Below are 19,307 nucleotides of genomic sequence, written 5' to 3'. Positions count from 1 at the left end.
CTGCACAGTAAAATTAACCCTTTAGCTGCCGGTCCATAATCCAAAGGCAGCAGGCGGGCAACCAAGCTCCTCCAATTCAATGTGGCGAGATTGGTTTCGTCACATCTCTCCCCCTTTCCAAAAAGACTAACAGGGTACCTGACCTCCTGCCGGTCAGTGCCCTTGTTAGTCCAGCAGCCCACCCACAAAGCAGAAAAAACAGTACGGCCCACCCACAATAAATGGTTACTACACCTGGGTAGAGGAGAATCTTGTCCATGTCCAGGTGCCTCACCACGGCTGTGTGGGGGACCGGTAGGCTGCCTTGGTGGGTTGCTGAGTGGGCAGAGACCAGCGGTACTCTGTCCTGGTGCCAGCACTACCACCGGAGTAGTCTGGTTGGAGCCTGGTTGCTGGAGACGGACTGTCTCCCCCTTGGATACACAGCTCTGTCGTGGGGGGGTAGGACCGACCGTCCCTACCCCCTGTGTGGTGAGTGCAGAGACCACTGTCCCATCTGCACCGGTGGGGGGTTTACAGTCTCCCCCTGGTACATTAAGCTGCCGCTGGGGAGAGGGGGTAACAAGCTCCTCTCCCGATAGGACACTCTGCCCATTAATGATCCGCCGCTGGGGAGAGGTGGTAACAATCTCCTCTCCCATACATACTTCCAGTCTTTGCGGAGGGAGACCGACTGTCTCTCCTCCCAATACATAGTCCTGCTGCTGGGGAAAGGAGACTGGGCTCTCTATTCCCTGCTGGATACTCTGCCGCTGGGGACTGGATACTGGGCTCCCAATTCCCGGCAAATAACACTGCCGCTGGAGAATGGAGACTGGGCTCCCAATTCCCGGCACATCACACTGCCGCTGGGGAATGGAGACTGGGCTCCCAATTCCCGAAAAATCATGCTGCCTCTGGGGAGGGAGGACACTGCTCTCCTCTCCCTGTATTTCCCACTGCCTTCCTGGCATACCACTCTGCTGCTGGGGGGCAGGAACAACTACCTCTGCCCCCTGTAATTTAGCCTGCCGCTGGGGAGGGAGGATGCTGCTCTCCTCTCCCTGCACTTCACATTGCCCTCCTGGCATATCACTCTGCTGCTGGGGGGCAGGAACAACAACCTCTGCCCCCTGTAACTCAGCCTGCCGCTGGGGAGGGAGGACGCTGCTCTCCTCTCCCTGCACTTCACACTGCCTTCCTGGCATATCACTCTGCTGCTGGGGGGCAGGAACAACTACCTCTGCCCCCTGTAACTCAGCCTGCCGCTGGGGAGGGAGGACACTGCTCTCCTCTCCCTGTACTTCACACTGCCTTCCTGGCATATCACTCTGCTGCTGGGGGGCAGGAACAACAACCTCTGCCCCCTGTAACTCAGCCTGCCGCTGGGGAGGGAGGACGCTGCTCTCCTCTCCCTGCACTTCACACTGCCGCTGGGGAATGGAGACTGGGCTCCCAATTCCCTGCTGAGCCTTCTCACTGGAGTGGAACAGATTTTGGTAGCCCTGTTCCAGCTCCATCTCCCGGGTCACCAGGTGGACCAGGTCTTGCTCAATCTTATGAGTGTCGTCCCAGTCATACCTGCTCTCCCTCCACTCAAAGAGATCCTGTAACCGGGCTTGTGTAGCGCTCCCAAACGCAGGCTCTGCAAAAGTCTCCCATAACAAGCCAGGACCATCAAACTCGTCTCCCTCTGGCTTGTCATGCTCGGCTGTCCAGGGCAGGTACTGAGCTTCATACCACCAGAGCGCCTTGTAGGCATCCTCCAGCCACATTTCCTGCCATACTAGGTGTTCCAATTCCCTCACCCATTCCTCCAGGGGCTGCTCTCCCAGGAAGGGCATCCGCAGGGCTACTCGCTTCTGCAACCGCTGCTCCTCCATGGGGAATCTCCCGTCCTGCTGGTATTCCACCATACCCAGTGCCTGGTACCAGATGCCTTTGCGTACTGCATCTCGTTCGTCCATGTCACCCTCATCAAACTCCACTGCTGGTTCCATGCTGGTGCTGTCAGGGTCGCTGTACTGAGACATGCGTTGCCCTCAAATTGTAAAATCCAGAGCGATGGTGTCTCCTGTAGCTGTCCTTCTGGCTGTAGGAACGTTCCCACCGCTGCCACCAATTGTAACGGACCGTTTCAGCAGAAAAGGGTAAAAATCCGTTTAGGCGATAATCCCCTTTTCACAAAAAGGCACAGCTACTGTAAAAGCACCAAAACTCACGAATTTGGATATAGGTGAATACATCAGACTCCCGAACTGCATACCAGGGAATAAGATAGCACTCCGAACTGGAACCTCACGAATAGCTGCTAGCAGACGAACAGGAAAAGCAGACATCAGCTTACACTCCTAGCAATCAATCTTCCAGCAGCATACAGTGAATCCCCCCAAGAACGAGACAAGGCTCCGTGTTGAAGGTCAAGCAGTGGTCTGTTTATTCAGGGCTACCTGCCCCTGTATTTATGCAGGTCTCCCACCTGGTGGACACTCCCCTAGGGGACCAGATGGAAGACTGAAACAGCAGACAGACATGTATCACTTTCGTACACACAGCCACAATACTTTCCCACAATGCATCCTGGTTTCCTCCTCTCTGTCCTGGAGATAATTAATGAAGTAATTCAATTATCTCCCAGGACAAAGGCCAGACTCCATTATGCACATGGTGACACAGAAACTATCACTTTAAAATACATACAGACACATTTTATACACAAAACACAGACATGTAACATATCTCCAGATAGCTCAGGTCTGGGTGCACATTATTAGGTGAATGGCACCCAGACCACCCGAATACAGTTTAAGTGCCATGGAGCTAAAGTCTTTAATTATATGAACAGGCTCCATGACATTGCTATCTGGGTTAAAGGATTCACATAAAACATAAAATACCGAATTTCCCTGCATTCACCAAATCCATACGAATGAGAACCAGGGGCTGGAGGTTCAGCGGTGCCTGCACGTAAAAGTGTCCGATTTTGGTGCATGAAAGCCGTGCTGAAAAGCGCTGGCTGCCCGGGGAGCTCCAGAACACCGCCACCTAGCGGCCGCAGAGTGTAACAGCAGGCACAAAGTTAACAAGCAATTAAGCTGCGGTTAACCGCAGCTTCAGGGAGGTAAATAGGAGGCACACTCCAGCTTCTGGGTGGCCAATTAACAACGCCGGCCGGCTTCCCACGGCTCTGGGGAGGTTGGTGAACGGCTGTTTGTTCGGTATATGAAATCTACCGAACTGCTGTGCAGAAAGGGAGAAATAAATCCTTCTGCACAGTAAAATTAACCCTTTAGCTGCCGGTCCATAATCCAAAGGCAACAGGCGGGCAACCAGGCTCCTCCAATACAATGTGGCGAGATTGGTTTCGTCACAATGAGTAACCACATTTTTTAAATGCGGATCCGACACTAAGATTGGCCAATAGCGTTTGAAAGTTTCCATCATATATGTCCAACCTGCATCGTAGGTGGCTATACTCCGAATCAGGTTGGAGTTTGATGTTTGTTGATAGTTGTCAGAGAGAAGTGAGTCTCTATCTGAGAGAATAGCTCTAGAATATGCCTTTCTTAGGATACTATTGGGGTAGCCCTTTTCTTTAGACCTTATTATTATGAGGTTGTTTTGAATAATCTATTATACTATGTAATCCTTTCAAGTCCAAGTGTGGGGATTCATCTAATTACAGTTAGCTGCAGGAAATACATAGAGCACGTTTTAGTCTTGCAATGACCCCTAGTGGGCTATACACAATGATTGTTATGCAGCACTGCAAACCCCTCCTCCATTTGGGGAGTGAGCCAATGGGAGTTTAGGGGCGGGCGCTGGCATTACATTTATCCTGAGGAGCTACCTCCTTTATGATTGATCGGGCTAAACTACGCCCGATGGACGCCCCTGTATGTTATTCATTGCGCTTGCTAATGACTGCGCTCATGCATTGAAGGGATGATGGGCGTACTCTTGGAATGCGACTGCCCCTTGGGGAGTGTTTGTACTGACAGGTCAACACAGGAGAAGATGTTCCTGCCCGCCCCCCCCCCCCCCAATCGATTTATGAATGAGATTAATTACATCTGGGGGAAGTCTTAGCTGTCTCACAGCTCAATATAGGAGGGAACAACTAGAATGGGAGTGAGATACACATATTCCATGTATTAAGGGATTGATTGGTCCAACACTCCCACTGCACACAACCGATGACATTTTACTCCAATTAAGAACATATATAAGGCTAGCCTAGCCAGTCATAACTTATTGCTTCTGACGACGGCGTGCTGACACACCGAAACGCGCGTTGAGCTATTTGTCTGTTTTTTTATTTTTCACCACACTTTGGTAGCACTATGCACTAGGATTTGTAGTTAGTTCATTTTGTATGTTTTTAGTGGAGGAAGGGACAGAGGTTCTGGTAGGCATTAGTGGCTGCCCCACGGTGCCGAGGTATTACAGGGATAGCCTTTACCTTTGAGTTCGGCAGTGGGGATTGAGGGGGGTCCTTTCTGCGTCCCCCCCCTTCCCTTGACGTTTTACCTCTATAGATGCCAAGCCACTGTTTAGGAAGGTTGACATCTTTATTATTTTTTCAGCCTGTCTAGCTGGACTTTATACAGCTTTTTTGCTGTTTGTATATATATATGTCCTTGTGTATGATTTGGAAAGACACCATACACATTTTTTTGCCATTACTTCCTCTATTGGTTATTCCTTCTATTTTTAATAAAGGTAGGGCCCCCTCCCTTTTTATAAATAAGAAGAAGAGACAGCGCTGGTTAACTAAGGGAATATATCCAAACCCTTTAAAACAAAGCAAAGAAAAAAAAAGAAAAAAAAAAAAGGGCTGCGCCACAATAGATAGTGAGTAAATAAGCAATGTCCAATTCCAATAAAGGAAGCAAATATAAAAGAAAGTCCAACCTAAGTTGTAATAAACGTTTAACTCGCAAGTTGGAATAAACTTGGAATTAATAATAACATTAATAACTAAAAATAATAACTTAAAATAATAACTTAAAAACTGAGTGTAAAGTCAGAGTCCACACTCCTTGCTTTCGGCAATTCAATAATATTTATTAAGAGAGGCTAATTAAACAAATAAACAATACATATACATTTGAAATAGGCTAGTATATGTTGCTACTAAAACTAGTCATTGACTGAATGGAAAGTAGGCTAAATTAACATAACAAAACAGGCATAGACACATGATACAGTTACCACTCCATCGATCATGCAGCTGAGAGTAAGAGAGAGAGAGGGTGTGTATAGTGAGGAGAGGGGAGAGAGAGAGAAGGTGAGGAGGGTGAATTCAAAGAGAGAGAAAATGTGCTATTCACAGGGCTTGAAACAGGTTATCACCGGACACACCTCCCTTAGTCAATCCCTTAGGGTGTAACAGAACCAGAGTGCCTCCTGGGGGAAGGGGGATTGCATTGGAAGGGAATGGAGGAGGAGTTTATCAACAACCCAACTGGTTTTGCCTGGTGAAAGGCCATGTGCTTCACAGAGGACTCCCTTATTGCCTAAGGGTAGAATGGGGGCTTGAATCCCTGTATTAGAACACAATAACACTTCATTGGCATACAGTTTGGCTGTTAATCACATCCCCCCACTTATTACATCCCTCCTATTGGCAATGAAGTGGATGAGATACTTAGACTCTATAAAACCCATCAGAGAGAGAGAGAGAGAGAGAGAGAGAGAGAATGCATCCTGCAGTGTATCTAGTTATGTGAACGCCAAGCCCACTACCCTAATAGAGCTCTTTCCATTTGCGTACCATATTGAAGATGATATACTCGGGCAATCAATGACTTTAAGTAACAACACATACCAACCTGAATAACAATGCATACTACCGAAACACATAATACAATAATAAATGGGTGAATGAAAAATTTTCCCACGGCAGTACCCCATGATGATTGCTTAGAAAATTAGTCTTTGAATTTCTGCCACCAGGTTGTACTAGCCATGTCATTGAATAAATGTTCAATCCGTTGAAGTTCTTGTTGCTGGTGGAAGAACTGAACATGAATACTGTCGCCAAAATTTTGTAGATGTGCCATTAATACTTGGTCTGACTTCAATTGATCAACCCATTCTTGCCAAGTGGTGTCCTCCGTTATAATGGGCTCTATTAATGGGGGGCCCAGGGTCATATTTATTGTTAGTAATAGAGGTACTGTCAGGTTAAAATAGCGTGTATTAATTCTTGTAGGATACCCTGTAACACAATAAATTCCCTGTGTAATTAGTTCCTTTACAGAGCAGTGTTTACACCAGACTTGTACCTCATCGTTTGGCTCTAATGAGACAAAGCACACCTTTCCCTGCCCCAACGGGAATACCATGTCAGTAGGATTTACTTGCTCCACAATCCCTTTGCAGTATGAATGGTTATGCCAACATGAATCCACTATGGTTCTGTTAGGAAATCTTAAGCAACCTAGGAAATCAACTTGCTGTAATTCTTGACCATTCATAACTACATTAGGATATTGCAACTCATGATGTAACACGTGTGATTCTGTGACAGGTATTCCTATTGATAACAGTTGATAACTATTCTGATATACACCACTAGATGGCATCAGTGAAGTTGCCCTACAGATATTACCCTGACATCCCAACCAACTACTAACCCACAGATCTCTATGTTCACAGGCAAACCTACTTATTTCTGGTAGTTCTCCATTCCCCAGTGGTGTATGGTTATTATCTAAGGCTTGAGCCATGATCTTAAAATCTGTAGATAGTTCAGTTTGCATAGACAAACACACAACACTCCATGAATCCTGTCTTAATTTCATAATTACACTGATCAATATTTCTTCTGTGTGTAGGATTGTTGAACTATGTGTCTTTACTACTTTCTGGGTCAAACCTTCCACTAATGTATTGATCGTTCTCTGTGTTTGTATCCCTTTGGAGTTTAACATACCCTCTGACTGGAGTGTTGTAGTCATACTGGAGATGTCAATTGAATTTACAAATCCTAACCCTGTACCCATACCTCACAGAACCGTACCCAGGATATCCCTCCTATTCCTAGTCCTGTTTCTTGTCGCCCATCTGACTAACGCCTTTTCAATAGTAGATGTGACCCTAGAACAGTTCTGAAAATGTGATGAAACTAACCAATCTGTTAATTTTATTTGCCAAGTGAACAATTGGAAAGTAGCTTTCCTGACTATAGGGGTAGGTCTTAGTGAGCTGATTTGGAAAGGACCACTAGAAACAACAAGACCTTCACTTCCCCACCCTTATTGTGTCCTACTGTTCCCCAATTTATCCCCTTTACAATAAATGTATCCACTATTATTTGTGTTTGTGTTATGTGATACTCTCTAAGATTGCTGTTAACATTATAAATAGGGTTAGTAACGTTCGATTCCAGATTAATATTTTCACCCTCCAAATATACCACCCATTTTCCCCAACCAGTCCATTTTCATTCCCAATGTTCCTCATTTCTCTTATTGTCTTTCCAGAATCCCATGATGGAATCATGTTGTTTTATCCCAACTATCTCAACCACCCACCCAAAATCAAATATCACATCCCCACATGGAACTTGTAGATTGTCACTGCTCCAAATTCTAGTCCATCCAGATATATCATGTGCATAATTCCCTCTCCAGTGCCTGCTTAAAGGAGTAGTATTTAATTGGGAAACATTTTTTTGTTAAGCCGTCTGTAAAGTCTTTGGTGGATGGATCTGTAGTTGTATATATGGAACTGGTGTTGGTTTGGCCTGTGACAAGCTGTTCCATCAAGACCCAGGTGAGTATCATAATGTTGAGTGACATCTTTTCTCAGTAGTTTTGGAAAAATCTGTAAGAGATCAAGAAGAAGCATCAGTTCTTAGCAGATAACTCTGCATCTGGGGAACAAGCCCCTTTATATATTTTACATTGGTCTGCATGTACCCACTTATATCCCGGCTGCCTTCTGGCCTTTTTGGGGTTAGACCTTTGTACTTTTAAAACAGTTGTGCCCAATGTGTCAAGGATTACATAGGGCCCTTCCCAATTTGCATCCCATGGAGAATTTTTGCGAAAATTTTTAATCATTACTAATCCCCCCTTCTCAAACAGAGTTTGAGGTGTAGATAAAATTTTACCTTCGGTTGGGGCCATATTTGAGGCAGCAAAAAGTAGTAAGGAGTTTAATTGCTCCTGAATTTGGGAGAGGTATTGGTCTCTAGACACAGATTCTCTCAGTGGAGTTGACAGTTGTGGTTCACCTGGGTGGCCTAATGCCATCTGTCTTCCTGTCATAAGCTCATATGGAGAACATCTAGTAGCGCTAGAGGGTGTAGCTCTGATAGCCATGAGTACTGCAGGAAGATGATTAACCCACGATTTACCATATTGTACTAGCATTTTAGATAACCTGGTACTAGCATTTTAGATAACCTGGTAGAGTGCGATTCATCCTTTCCACTATACCTGATGACTGGGGGTGGTATGGTTTATGAAATCTCTGTTGAATTCCCAGTAGGGCACAGAGGTTTTGCATGACCTGTCCTTTAAAATGGGTGCCCCTGTCTGATTCAATTATTTCAGGGAAGCCCCAGCATGGAAAGACATGTTCCCATAATGCTTTGGTCGTGGCTAGTGCAGAGTCTAGATTACCTCTATCCACTTTGTAAATGTGTCAACAATTACCAAACCATATCTGAGACCCCACTTGGACAATGGAAGTGGGCCTATGAAATCAATCTGTATTGATTTCCAGGGACCGTCTGCAACTGGCACTCTCTGAAGTATAGGTCTTTGTCCCTTAGGTCGTGGATTTACTTGGGCACAAATAAGACATTCTTGAACACAATGTAGAGCTGAGGTTTTTATTTCAGGCCAATAAAATTTCTGTCTGAGGTGATATTCTAATGCGCTCTGTCCAATGTGGCCCATAAAAGTATGTGTTTGCTGTGTAATGGGCTTCTGTAAATGGTGTGGGACAACAAAAAAATGTCTTGCTTGTTGATCATTAGGATCACTGTAACATAACAACCCTTCTTTAACAGAATAGCCACTTGGCAGGGTTTGCTGGTTTTGTAACAAAAGAGAAAGATTAGGATCTCTACTCTGTTCTGCTTTTAAATCTGGCACTTCTGAATCTTGTACTTTTGCTATTTGAGTAATTTAGTCTTTGCATGTGAAGTGCTCCTCCCATGCTTGTTGTATCTCAGTGTTTTTTACATGTAAGTGCCAAGGATCCCCGTCTAAGGCAGCTTCCTTTGCTAACAAATCAACTTGTTTGTTGCCCTGTGAATGTTGATCTGTAGAATTTGAATGGGCTTTTACTTTTACAACTGCTGCCTGGAGGGGGTGCTTTGATCCCCATCGAACTAGTTTTTCAAGAGCTTGACTGTGGGCCAGAGATTTCCCTGCTGAGTCTACCATTCCCCTTAGATTCCATATGGGCAGATACTCTGTTAGGGATCTGGTTACATATGCACTGTCACTATGAATACAGATAGGGTGTTTGTCAAATTTGTGACATGCCATAGAAATGGCTTCTAATTCGGCTCTCTGGGCTGAAAAAGAACGTGGCAGCATGAATTTGAGGGATAATTGTTTTGATGGCACCCAGATTGCAAATCCCGTATGGAATTTTCCCTCATGCCAAAAACGTGATCCGTCTACATAGATTTGTATATCTTGGGGGGAGCTTTGATCCCTGAACAATTTAGAGGGTGTGTCTTTCTGTACATGTATATCTGTGCAATCATGGGGCTCTCCTTGGATGTGCATGAGTTGTGGCAAAATTTATTTTGCATTATGATGTACAGTAATGTCACGATGCTGCAAGTCTGTCAGCCACCTTGTAAGCCGCTGTGTGGATACCCCACTGAGAGATTTCTCAAACAGCAACTTCAAAGGTGTGTGAGGGGTTTGCAGAATCAGCTTCCTGAACCCAACTATGTGTTCAGTAGCTTCCACTGACCAATGTACACCTAACAGAGCCTTTTTGCATGAATCATACCCTTTTTCTACTGGAGATAGAAGTCTGGAGAAATAGCCATCAGGCCTCCATTTTCCAGCATTCTCCTGCAGCAATACAGATGAGATAGAAGTATCAGATGTACACGTCTGGAGGGCAAATGGAGTCTCCCCATTCACAGTAGCTAGGGCGGGGGCTGATGCCAAATCTTGCTTCAGAACTGAAGGAACATGGATGCCACAGGGCTTAAATAAGCATCATCTAAGATAACAGGCTTTCTCCCTCTTGTATCTCTCCACAAAACATTATTACAAAGGTCTACCAGCATTCCTTCTGTTCTCATTACGTCTGCACCCAGTATAGTACCTTCAGTGTTTTTACTTTGCCATATTGGTATTTTCCTATTCCACTGAGCACTTAAAGTCATACTCACTTTTGGTATAAGAAAAGCCTGAGACTGGGATCCCCCAAGTCCTACAAGAAAGGTCTGTTTTGTCCCAGAAGGGGGACTTAGTGGTAGGTCAGTAAGTGTCACTGAAGCTCCTGTATCGATGAGAATCTTTGTATGATGTCCTGCAATAATTCCGTTCACATGGGGGCGTCCTGCATGGTCCCTAAATGTGTTACAAATAGGAACCTTGTCGTCCAGTGATAGTCATTCTGAAAATGAAATCAGAGAAACTTCATTCTCTGGATTCATTTTGGAATTCATTTTGGAATACATTGTTCCCTGTACAGTCATCATTCTCAGGGCCTCCTGTGCAGGACCGTATAGATTTGTCCTAGGCAGGGGCTGAGAATGGTGTCCCTGATCTGTCTTATCTGGGGGGTTATTTCGGTCAGTCTTTTCATAAGTTTTTGGATCAATTCTATGTTTAAAAGGCCTTGAGGGAACAGGATTATCCTGCCATCCCTCAGTTATCCTTTGATCTCTCTTTGCCTGTTGCAATAATAACAAGTCCCTCTGAATGGAATCTCTGGAAGAGCTTGCCTCCCTTCATTAGTAGCCATAATGGCCACCTTGTGACGTAATGTAACACCTTTCCTAATTAAATTTTGTCTAACTTTTCCTATAATAGTTAGAACTCCTTCCAGAGTGTCTTTTTCCTCTGCTATCATTTGTACTCCGGGGTCTAAATAAGTGAACTTTTTTTTATCAGGTATTGCAGTAAATCAGGAGGGGTTTGGTCTGGTGGAATACGGTGGGTTAGTCGGTACACTTGTTCAAATTTAGAAGCAAAAACCCAAGGATCATCCTGTAAGTGTACCTTCATTTCAGCGAGTGAATGACTGTCTAAATCTCTTTCTCTGGTAATCAATTTGGAGATCGCTCTAAGCCTGTCTCCTTCTGTCCCCCATTTGTCCTCTTTGAACCAGTCTTGATCCCGATTAATGGGCCCATTTATGGGGGAATTTAGTCTGCATGCAATGCTGCTTGGTGCCCACATTTGAAGCATAATACATGCCTCTTTAGGAGAGAGCATATATTGTTTGACTGCAGATTCAAAGCTGGACATGTTTGAAATTACATCTATTTTGCAGTCATATGGGGGAAAAAGGGATCTTAACTTAACAAGCTGTTTCATTACTTTATCCCTATCTTGCTGCTGTAGAATTTTAGCAGTCTGCAGGGTGGCAGATGCCCTGCTTTTAACACTTGGTGTAATGGACAAAGGGTCCCTAAAAGGTGACGTTGTTGGCTTATTTATATGGGGGGTTAATACCGGAATACCACTAATATCAAACCCATCCAGTACAAGGTTTCCCCTGTTTACCCCTTGGTCCTCATTTTCTGCAATACCAGATGCCTCTTCTTCCTCTGCACACATATCCCCGTGGCCACATACAGCAACTGGGGTTTGTGCAGCAAAACCTGTTCTAAGCGATGGAATTAGCTCTCCTCTCGCTTCATAATTGTCATCTAATGTACTTACATAGTCCGTATTTAAGCCGCATGTTGGACAATCACTATATTTCAGATTACTACTTTGTATACAGGCCACAGTAGTTTGCCCCAAAATAATCCTATTTAACTGGTTTCTTGATAACCTCAACAATTTCATGCAATTTTGGAGTTTCTGCTTATCCTTATTCAAATACCATTTTTTGTTATCTACTCTCATGTTCTCTTTTTCGCATTGTAACCACATGCTATGCATTTTCTTAAATTCATTTTAATTTTCAAACATTAGTGGATCAAAACTGCTAGATGCTGCATACTCTGCTACAATTTCCATTCTTACTTAAAATGATGCTAAAAGTACTTACACGATTTGTGTCTTCAGACTGCAGGCAAATCAAATGGTGTGCACCCCACTTTGAATCCTTGGTCTGGCTATCTCTGATCCTCCAGAAGTGATGGCCGGCTTACAAACTGCACTCACCCTGGTTGCCTCTGTAGGATCCCGCACGTCCTGGCCCTGGACGTATTGCCGAAAACGCTCACAAAAAATAAAACAAAAATTGGTTCGGTTATTTTGTCCCCTTTTATAGCTCACATGTATCTGGAGAAGACTGGATTGTTCCCTCTTTGCAAGTGAACTTAAAAGGTGGTAGAAAATAATAACATGGCTTGCCAAATGTAATAAACGTTTAACTAGCAAGTTGGAATAAACTTGGAATTAATAATAACATTAATAACTAAAAATAATAACTTAAAATAATAACTTAAAAACTGACTGTAAAGTCAGAGTCCACACTCCTTGCTTTCGGCAATTCAATAATATTTATTAAGAGAGGCTAATTAAACAAATAAACAATACATATACATTTGAAATAGGCTAGTATATGTTGCTAATAAAACTAGTCATTGACTGAATGGAAAGTAGGCTAAATTAACATAACAAAACAGGCATAGACACATGATACAGTTACCACTCCATCGATCAGCAGCTGAGAGTAAGAGAGAGAGAGAGGGTGTGTATAGTGGGGAGAGGGGGGAGAGAGAGAACGTGAGGAGGGTGAATTCAAAGAGAGAGACATGTGATATTCACAGGGCTTGAAACAGGTTAGCCCTCCTTCTGCTGGACACACCTCCTTTAGTCAATCTCTTAGGATGTAACAGAACCAGAGTGCCTCCTGGGGGAAGGGGGATTGCATTGGAAGGGAATGGAGGAGGAGTTTATCAACAACCCAACTGGTTTTGCCTGGTGAAAGGCCATGTGCTTCACAGAGGACTCCATTATTGCCTTAGGGTAGAATGGGAGCTTGAATCCCTGTATTAGAACACAATAACACTTCATTGGCATACAGTTTGGCTGTTAATCACATCCCCCCACTTATTACATAAGTATTCTCACGGTTTGTCTTAAAGTGTTGAGTACAAAGGCAAGGTCTTCAGATGTTGTTCTGGTTCCACTTATATAGGAGATAGAAAAGAAGGACAACCAATAGTGCAATATGTATAGCTCAAATAGGAAGGCAAATAAAAATAATGGTAGAGAACTCACATTTATAAGAGCTTATATCCAGCTCTAGGGTAAAGCGTGTACAGCGGTATAATCCCCGCTTATGGGATATGTAGTGAGTACCTCTCCATCACTGGTGTCCAATACTCAGAAAAGAAAAGATAAAAGAGACAACCAATAGTACTCTCTGTTTAACGATCTCAATGAAAATTAATTAAAATCGTACTTACAAGTGGAGAGCAGACCGACTGCTCTTTGGTATCAGCATTGGTGAATTAATCCCCACCTAGGATTTCTTGGGGTGCAGGAGACTTCCAAAGGTTGTAAAACCAGAATAGTAAAAAATTGAAATTAAAAGCAGAATAATAAAAGGCCAGGATAAAGTAAAAAATTTGCGTTCCCATTTGAGCTATACATATTGCACTATTGGTTGTCCCTCTTTTTTATCTCCTATATAAGTGGAACCATAACAACATCTGAAGACCTTATCCTTGTACTCAACACTTTAAGACGAACCGTGAGAATACTTAGGTTGGACTTTCTTTTATATTTGCTTCCTTTATTGGAATTGGACATTGCTTATTTACTCACTATCTATTGTGGCGCAGCCCTTTTTTTCCCCTTTGTTTTTATTTCCCTCACTTTTTATACATGTTATTCTTCATCTGGACCATTGGTCCAATTTTCTGTATTTTCAATATTTAGTGGGTTATTCCCACAATTAGGAGAATAATAGTGGGTTCCTTTTTGGAGTTGACCGGCTAGTCCTTAGATTTTGGGGACTCGTTGGCCAACCCCTATTGCTTTACGTGTTATTGATTATTGGGTGTTTATGCACCACCTCTAGATTCCACAAATACCTCATCAGAGAACCCCTTGTCCACCACATCCTATAGTTTGATCATTGGGTTATGGCTGGTTTCCTTTCTAACAAGATAGACTCTAAATAATGGTGTTCGGATGCTGACACTATCTTTTCAAATAACCTGTTTCTCCAAACCCTTACCCTTCAGGATATGCATGCCAGCTTCAATAAATTAACTAAAATATTTAAACAACAAATTAAAACCAGCTGGGAGATATCAACCTTGGACACTTATATATCCAAGAAAATCATCCCAAGGGGCCTTAGAGTTCTCGTTCCACCCTCTAGAAACATAGAGATTGAGGGATTTAGCAGGGAATGGGAGGAGGCTGCAGCTATCTGCTCCACAACCTTTATGTCTATCATATGCAAAGATGAAACACAACATCTAGCTAACATCCAAAGCTCATTAGATACTGAGATTAAGAACAACAAAGATTCAAGGAAGATCCCCAATTTCAGAATCTTGAGGTTAAATTAAAGACCAACTTGGATAGATTCTCACATCAGATAAAAATCAAGAAACATGATAAATTTATAAGGGACATAGCTGACTTCGAAACAGGTAGGGTCTATCGCCAGACTAGGAGGAAAGTGAGAATAGACTCGGACCACTTTAGTACTTCAGAATATGAGTCTACAGATAATGAAGGCGAGTCTTCCACTAATATCATAACCTCAACTCAACCAGCCCCCAAGAGTATCTTACGTAAGGGAGTGGATTTTTTAGGATTGAGACAAGCGGACGAATTACAAGGCCTCAAGACAAGGCAATCACAGAGGGGCAGGGGACAACGGAAATATCGTTGTTAACAACTAATGACCTAAGAGTAATTAATTTGTCCTCTATACAACTCACATAATCTCAGATTAAGTTGCTTACCAAAGGCCTATCTTTTGTACCCATCCCCCCATTTAACAAGTTCACCTGGACCAAAGATCTACATCTGTTTGCCCGTCAATTAGCCCTACATAAATATCCCTCACACAAGAAGGAGCAGAAAGCCCTGAGTTTGGGACTTACAGTAAAGGACATGGCCTTGACACTTTGGTCGAGCTTTTAGAAAGCAACGATGACACAAATACAATTCCTAATACTCATCTTACCCCTAAAAGTAAGTTCACACCTCCCTTGAAAGACTACAAAAATGTTGAGGTATTTCTGGAAATGGTGTGCAGGGATATTGAGAAAGCTATCTTTAAAGACTTAGATTTATCTAAGTTTATCTGTCCGGGGTATAGGATAGTCATCGGTGACTGTTTTATCCTTGAGTTTTCAGTAGTTGATACAAAAGTGGGTTGAACCACCCCGCTTAGGTACAAGCACTACCAGAGAAGCCCACGAACTCTGGAAGGTTTTTATGACTCCTAAGTCCAGCATTTCCTGGATTTCTTTTAACATGCTCTCCCGAACTGCCTCAGGGATGCGGTCTGGCTGCTTCACAAAATATTCACAAACTCTGCTTTAGTGACAGCTTCTCTAAATAAGCCAAAATTTTACAATTTAGTATTTATCACACAACAATGTCAACATTAGTGTATCAATCCAAAGAAAAATCTTTAAGCTCCAAATCCTCTCTTGTCTTAAAAATCCTGTGTCTGGTTTCCTTCTGAGGACAGAGTCTGCATTAGATTTCCTTATTCCCAAAGAAAATAGCATAGCGTTGCCAACTTCTCTAAGTGGGTTTTTAATAGTGTATATGGCGTATCCTACTTAAATTCTAGAGTTTCGGGAAGTTTCCTTGACCTCACATTCGTAGTTTTAGTGACTTCTCATGAGAATTTCATTTCTTTGGCTACAGAAGCTTTATTAAAATTGTTTCAAGGCTGATGTTTTAGAAAAGAGTCCAACATAGCTCCTTCCACAGCTTGAAACGTTTAGCCGAAAAGAAAATGCAATTCAGGTTTTGATTTTGAACAATTTAGAGTTGAGTGAGCAAACTTAATTAAACATCTGCTAAGATCCTGTTCACTGCTGTCTCAGAAAATCTGGTGCCTTGTGTTCATGAGGTGTCAGTAAATCGATTATATGTCCTCATTCCCCGAGTAAAAGAGGATAATTTTTGGATAAGAAGATGATATACTTAGTGAAGAACTTCATATTTTGACCAATAAAGTCATAAATGGAAGGGCATTTAAGCCATCTGATATAACAATTGACACTAAGTTACCATACGTAGGCTAGGAGTCCTAAACAATCATTGGATGTGGTTAAATGTGTCCAACTATTACCTCTGTTAATATACATCTGAGGCTTTTAACTATTTTGCAATCTACAGTCCTTAGACGAACTTTATTAAAAAAAATTAGACAAGGCTATTTTTTCGAATGAGCCGAGGTTCTATTTGTGTGTCGTGTTCTGTACAGTTGTTACAGTGTAATGGGGATGTAGCTCAGTGGTAGAGCGCATGCTTTGCATGTATGAGGCCCTGGGTTCAATCCCCAGCATTTCCAGGTGCAGTGATTTTGTTTACATAGTTCCAATGAAGAATTTATTCACCAGAAGATGAATTGTATCAAGTAAAATATGTAGGCAAAAAGTGATGTTTTCAAAATATTCACAAACTCGGCTTTAGTCACAGCTTCTTTAACCCCTTAAGGACACAGCTTCAGAAGCTTGACTTACGCTTAATGACACAAGCAATTTTTGCATTTTCTTGCTGTTTGCGTTCAACTGCTATTTGCATCTCTCTCATTTATTGCACCGACACATATTATATACTGTTTTTTAACCCCTTAATGACATGACATGTGTGACATGTCATGATTCCCTTTCATTCCAGAAGTTTGGTCCTTAAGGGGTTAAAGGACAGAAAGGGCTTTAATTTGATATAACATATATATATATATATATATATATATATATAAATGCTTACTTATTATAAAAAAAATACAGAAAAATGCAAAAAAAATGCATTTTTTTTTTACAGTTTTTGCAATCATAATGTGTGTATAATTAGTGCAGGTTAAGGAAAGTAATTAAAAATAAATTCATTTATTTGTTCTGATTTACAGAATATATAATGTGTCTGGGATTTTAAGTTTTTTTTGGTAGTTACAGGTCACAAAGCACAAGGAGTAAAATAAAATTTTAATGTGGAGCGATTTTAGAATTTGGTATGTTTGTCTTGTAAGCCTAATAGCCATAAAAGAAAACAAAATTGCCACACAAAAGTATATATTTATATAAAGTAGACATCACAGGCTATTTACCTAAGGTTGTTTTGACACTTTCTACGTAGCCATTTTACCGCCAACCTCTGCTAAATATTGAAGTAAAATTGTGTTTTTGGGGGGTTTTCTCACACAAACGTATAACAAAGAACTTCTCATGTGTATTTTGTAAAGTTGGTGTGTGCTATTCCTGTACAAAGTTTTATTATGTGTTCAGTTACTTCTGTGGGGTACAATGGTACCCCCATTGTATGTCTTTGGCACTATTTTGTGAAGCTACAGTGCCATATAGGAGACCTGTCCTTTTCAGTATTCACAGTAGAATTTTGAGACGGATTTAATGAGCCTATGCTTCCATTTGGGGTATTATAACAGTTTTACTGTTCAAAAACCCCCACAAAGGCCTACCATTTGTAAAAGTAGACACTCCAGGGTATCTCATAAGGTGCATATTGTGCCTTAACATGCCCCCATTTTTTTTACCATTACATGCCAAAGTATGTGGTAAAAAATAATTTTGTGCATTTTTTGACATACGGATTGCATTTTTGCTGGGCATTTTGTATATTTCATATGTGCCACTAAGTTCAAAACATCCAAATTATACTCAGCTAAGTCTTCTGAGTAAAAAGACATCCCCAATTAATGTCTTTGGCACTATTTTGTGAAGCTACAGTGGCATATTGGAGACCAAGCCATATCAGTTTTTACAGAACTTTGAATTTTGAAGCTGGGCCTATGTGCAATTTCCAAGCATCTTCGCAGGTTTTAAATTCAAACTACCCCACAAAGGCCTACCATTACTTAAAGTAGACACCCCATGGTATTTCAAAAGGCATATTTTGAACCTTAGCGTGGGATCATTTTTCCGCTAGCTTGTACCAGGTGTAGTGGTCATAAGCGTTTTTTCTGCCTTTTTGACACACAAAGTGAGTTTGCACAGTATATTTTGCAAACCTTATGTGTGCTACGACTGTATAATACTTCATATGTTGCTCAGCTATGTCAGCTGAGTACAAAAATACCCCCGTATGTACCTTTGCCAGGTATATGTGGACATCGGAGGGGCACATTTGGGACATAGTCATTCCAGTTTTTTTCAAACTTTAAATTTTTACGCTGTGCCCATGTCCCATTTTAGAGTATTTTACCAGGCTATATAATCCAAATACCCCATAAAGCCATACCATTTCTTAAAGAAGACATCCCAGGGTATTTCAAAAGGCATATTTTGAACCTTAGCGTGGGATCATTTTTCCGCTAGCTTGTACCAGGTGTAGTGGTAATGAGCGTTAGTAAATTTATTTTTGAACTTTTTAAAACTTTTTTTACTTTTTAAAACTATTTTTTAAACTTTTGTTTTGCTTATTAATTTTTTTAAAGTTTCCTAAACTTTAGTAAAACTTTTTTTTACAGATTTAACATTTTTCTAAGCTTTTTCTTTTACCGTTAACCCCTAACTAGCAGTAAGCAGCACTAACAGTAAATTCCCCATTTTCCCATAACTCCCACCCAAACCAGCTAGCAAAATATTTAATTATACAATATTTAAATTAGTTAATTAAATAAATGTAACCCCTGAGGGTTAACAAATAAATAAAAGTTAATCGTTAGGGGTTAAAAAAAAATTAGATCACAGTATAATACTGTGATCTGTATTTTGATCACTGGAGGCAGTGATAGACTGGCAGGGAAGCGGTTAATTTTTATTTGGACTGGGTAAAGGGTTTATTTTTTTTAATTTTTTACTTAAACGTTATTAAAACTTTTTTTAACTTAATTTTTTAACTTTTGAAAGCTTATTTTAAAACTTTTTTTTAACGTTAACCCCTAGTTAGCCTAACACTAATTCCCCCAATTCCCCACTAACTTCCACCCTCCCCAGCTAGCCAAATTTATAATTTTAAAATATTTAAATTAATAAAATAAATTTA

At 41.6% G+C, this 19,307-nt stretch overlaps 1 non-coding gene across 1 annotated transcript; it reads left to right on the top strand.

Moving 5' to 3' along the window:
• The first annotated feature begins 16,581 nt into the window (after nt 1-16,581).
• On the top strand, nt 16,582-16,653 carry TRNAA-UGC (transfer RNA alanine (anticodon UGC)). Its single transcript has one exon. It is a non-coding gene; the product is annotated as a tRNA-Ala (tRNA).
• The last annotated feature ends 2,654 nt before the right edge of the window (nt 16,654-19,307 follow it).

Source organism: Pelobates fuscus, chromosome 12, assembly GCF_036172605.1.
Source record: "Pelobates fuscus isolate aPelFus1 chromosome 12, aPelFus1.pri, whole genome shotgun sequence".
Taxonomy (NCBI): domain Eukaryota; kingdom Metazoa; phylum Chordata; class Amphibia; order Anura; family Pelobatidae; genus Pelobates; species Pelobates fuscus.
This window is presented reverse-complemented; position numbering and strand designations above follow the sequence as displayed.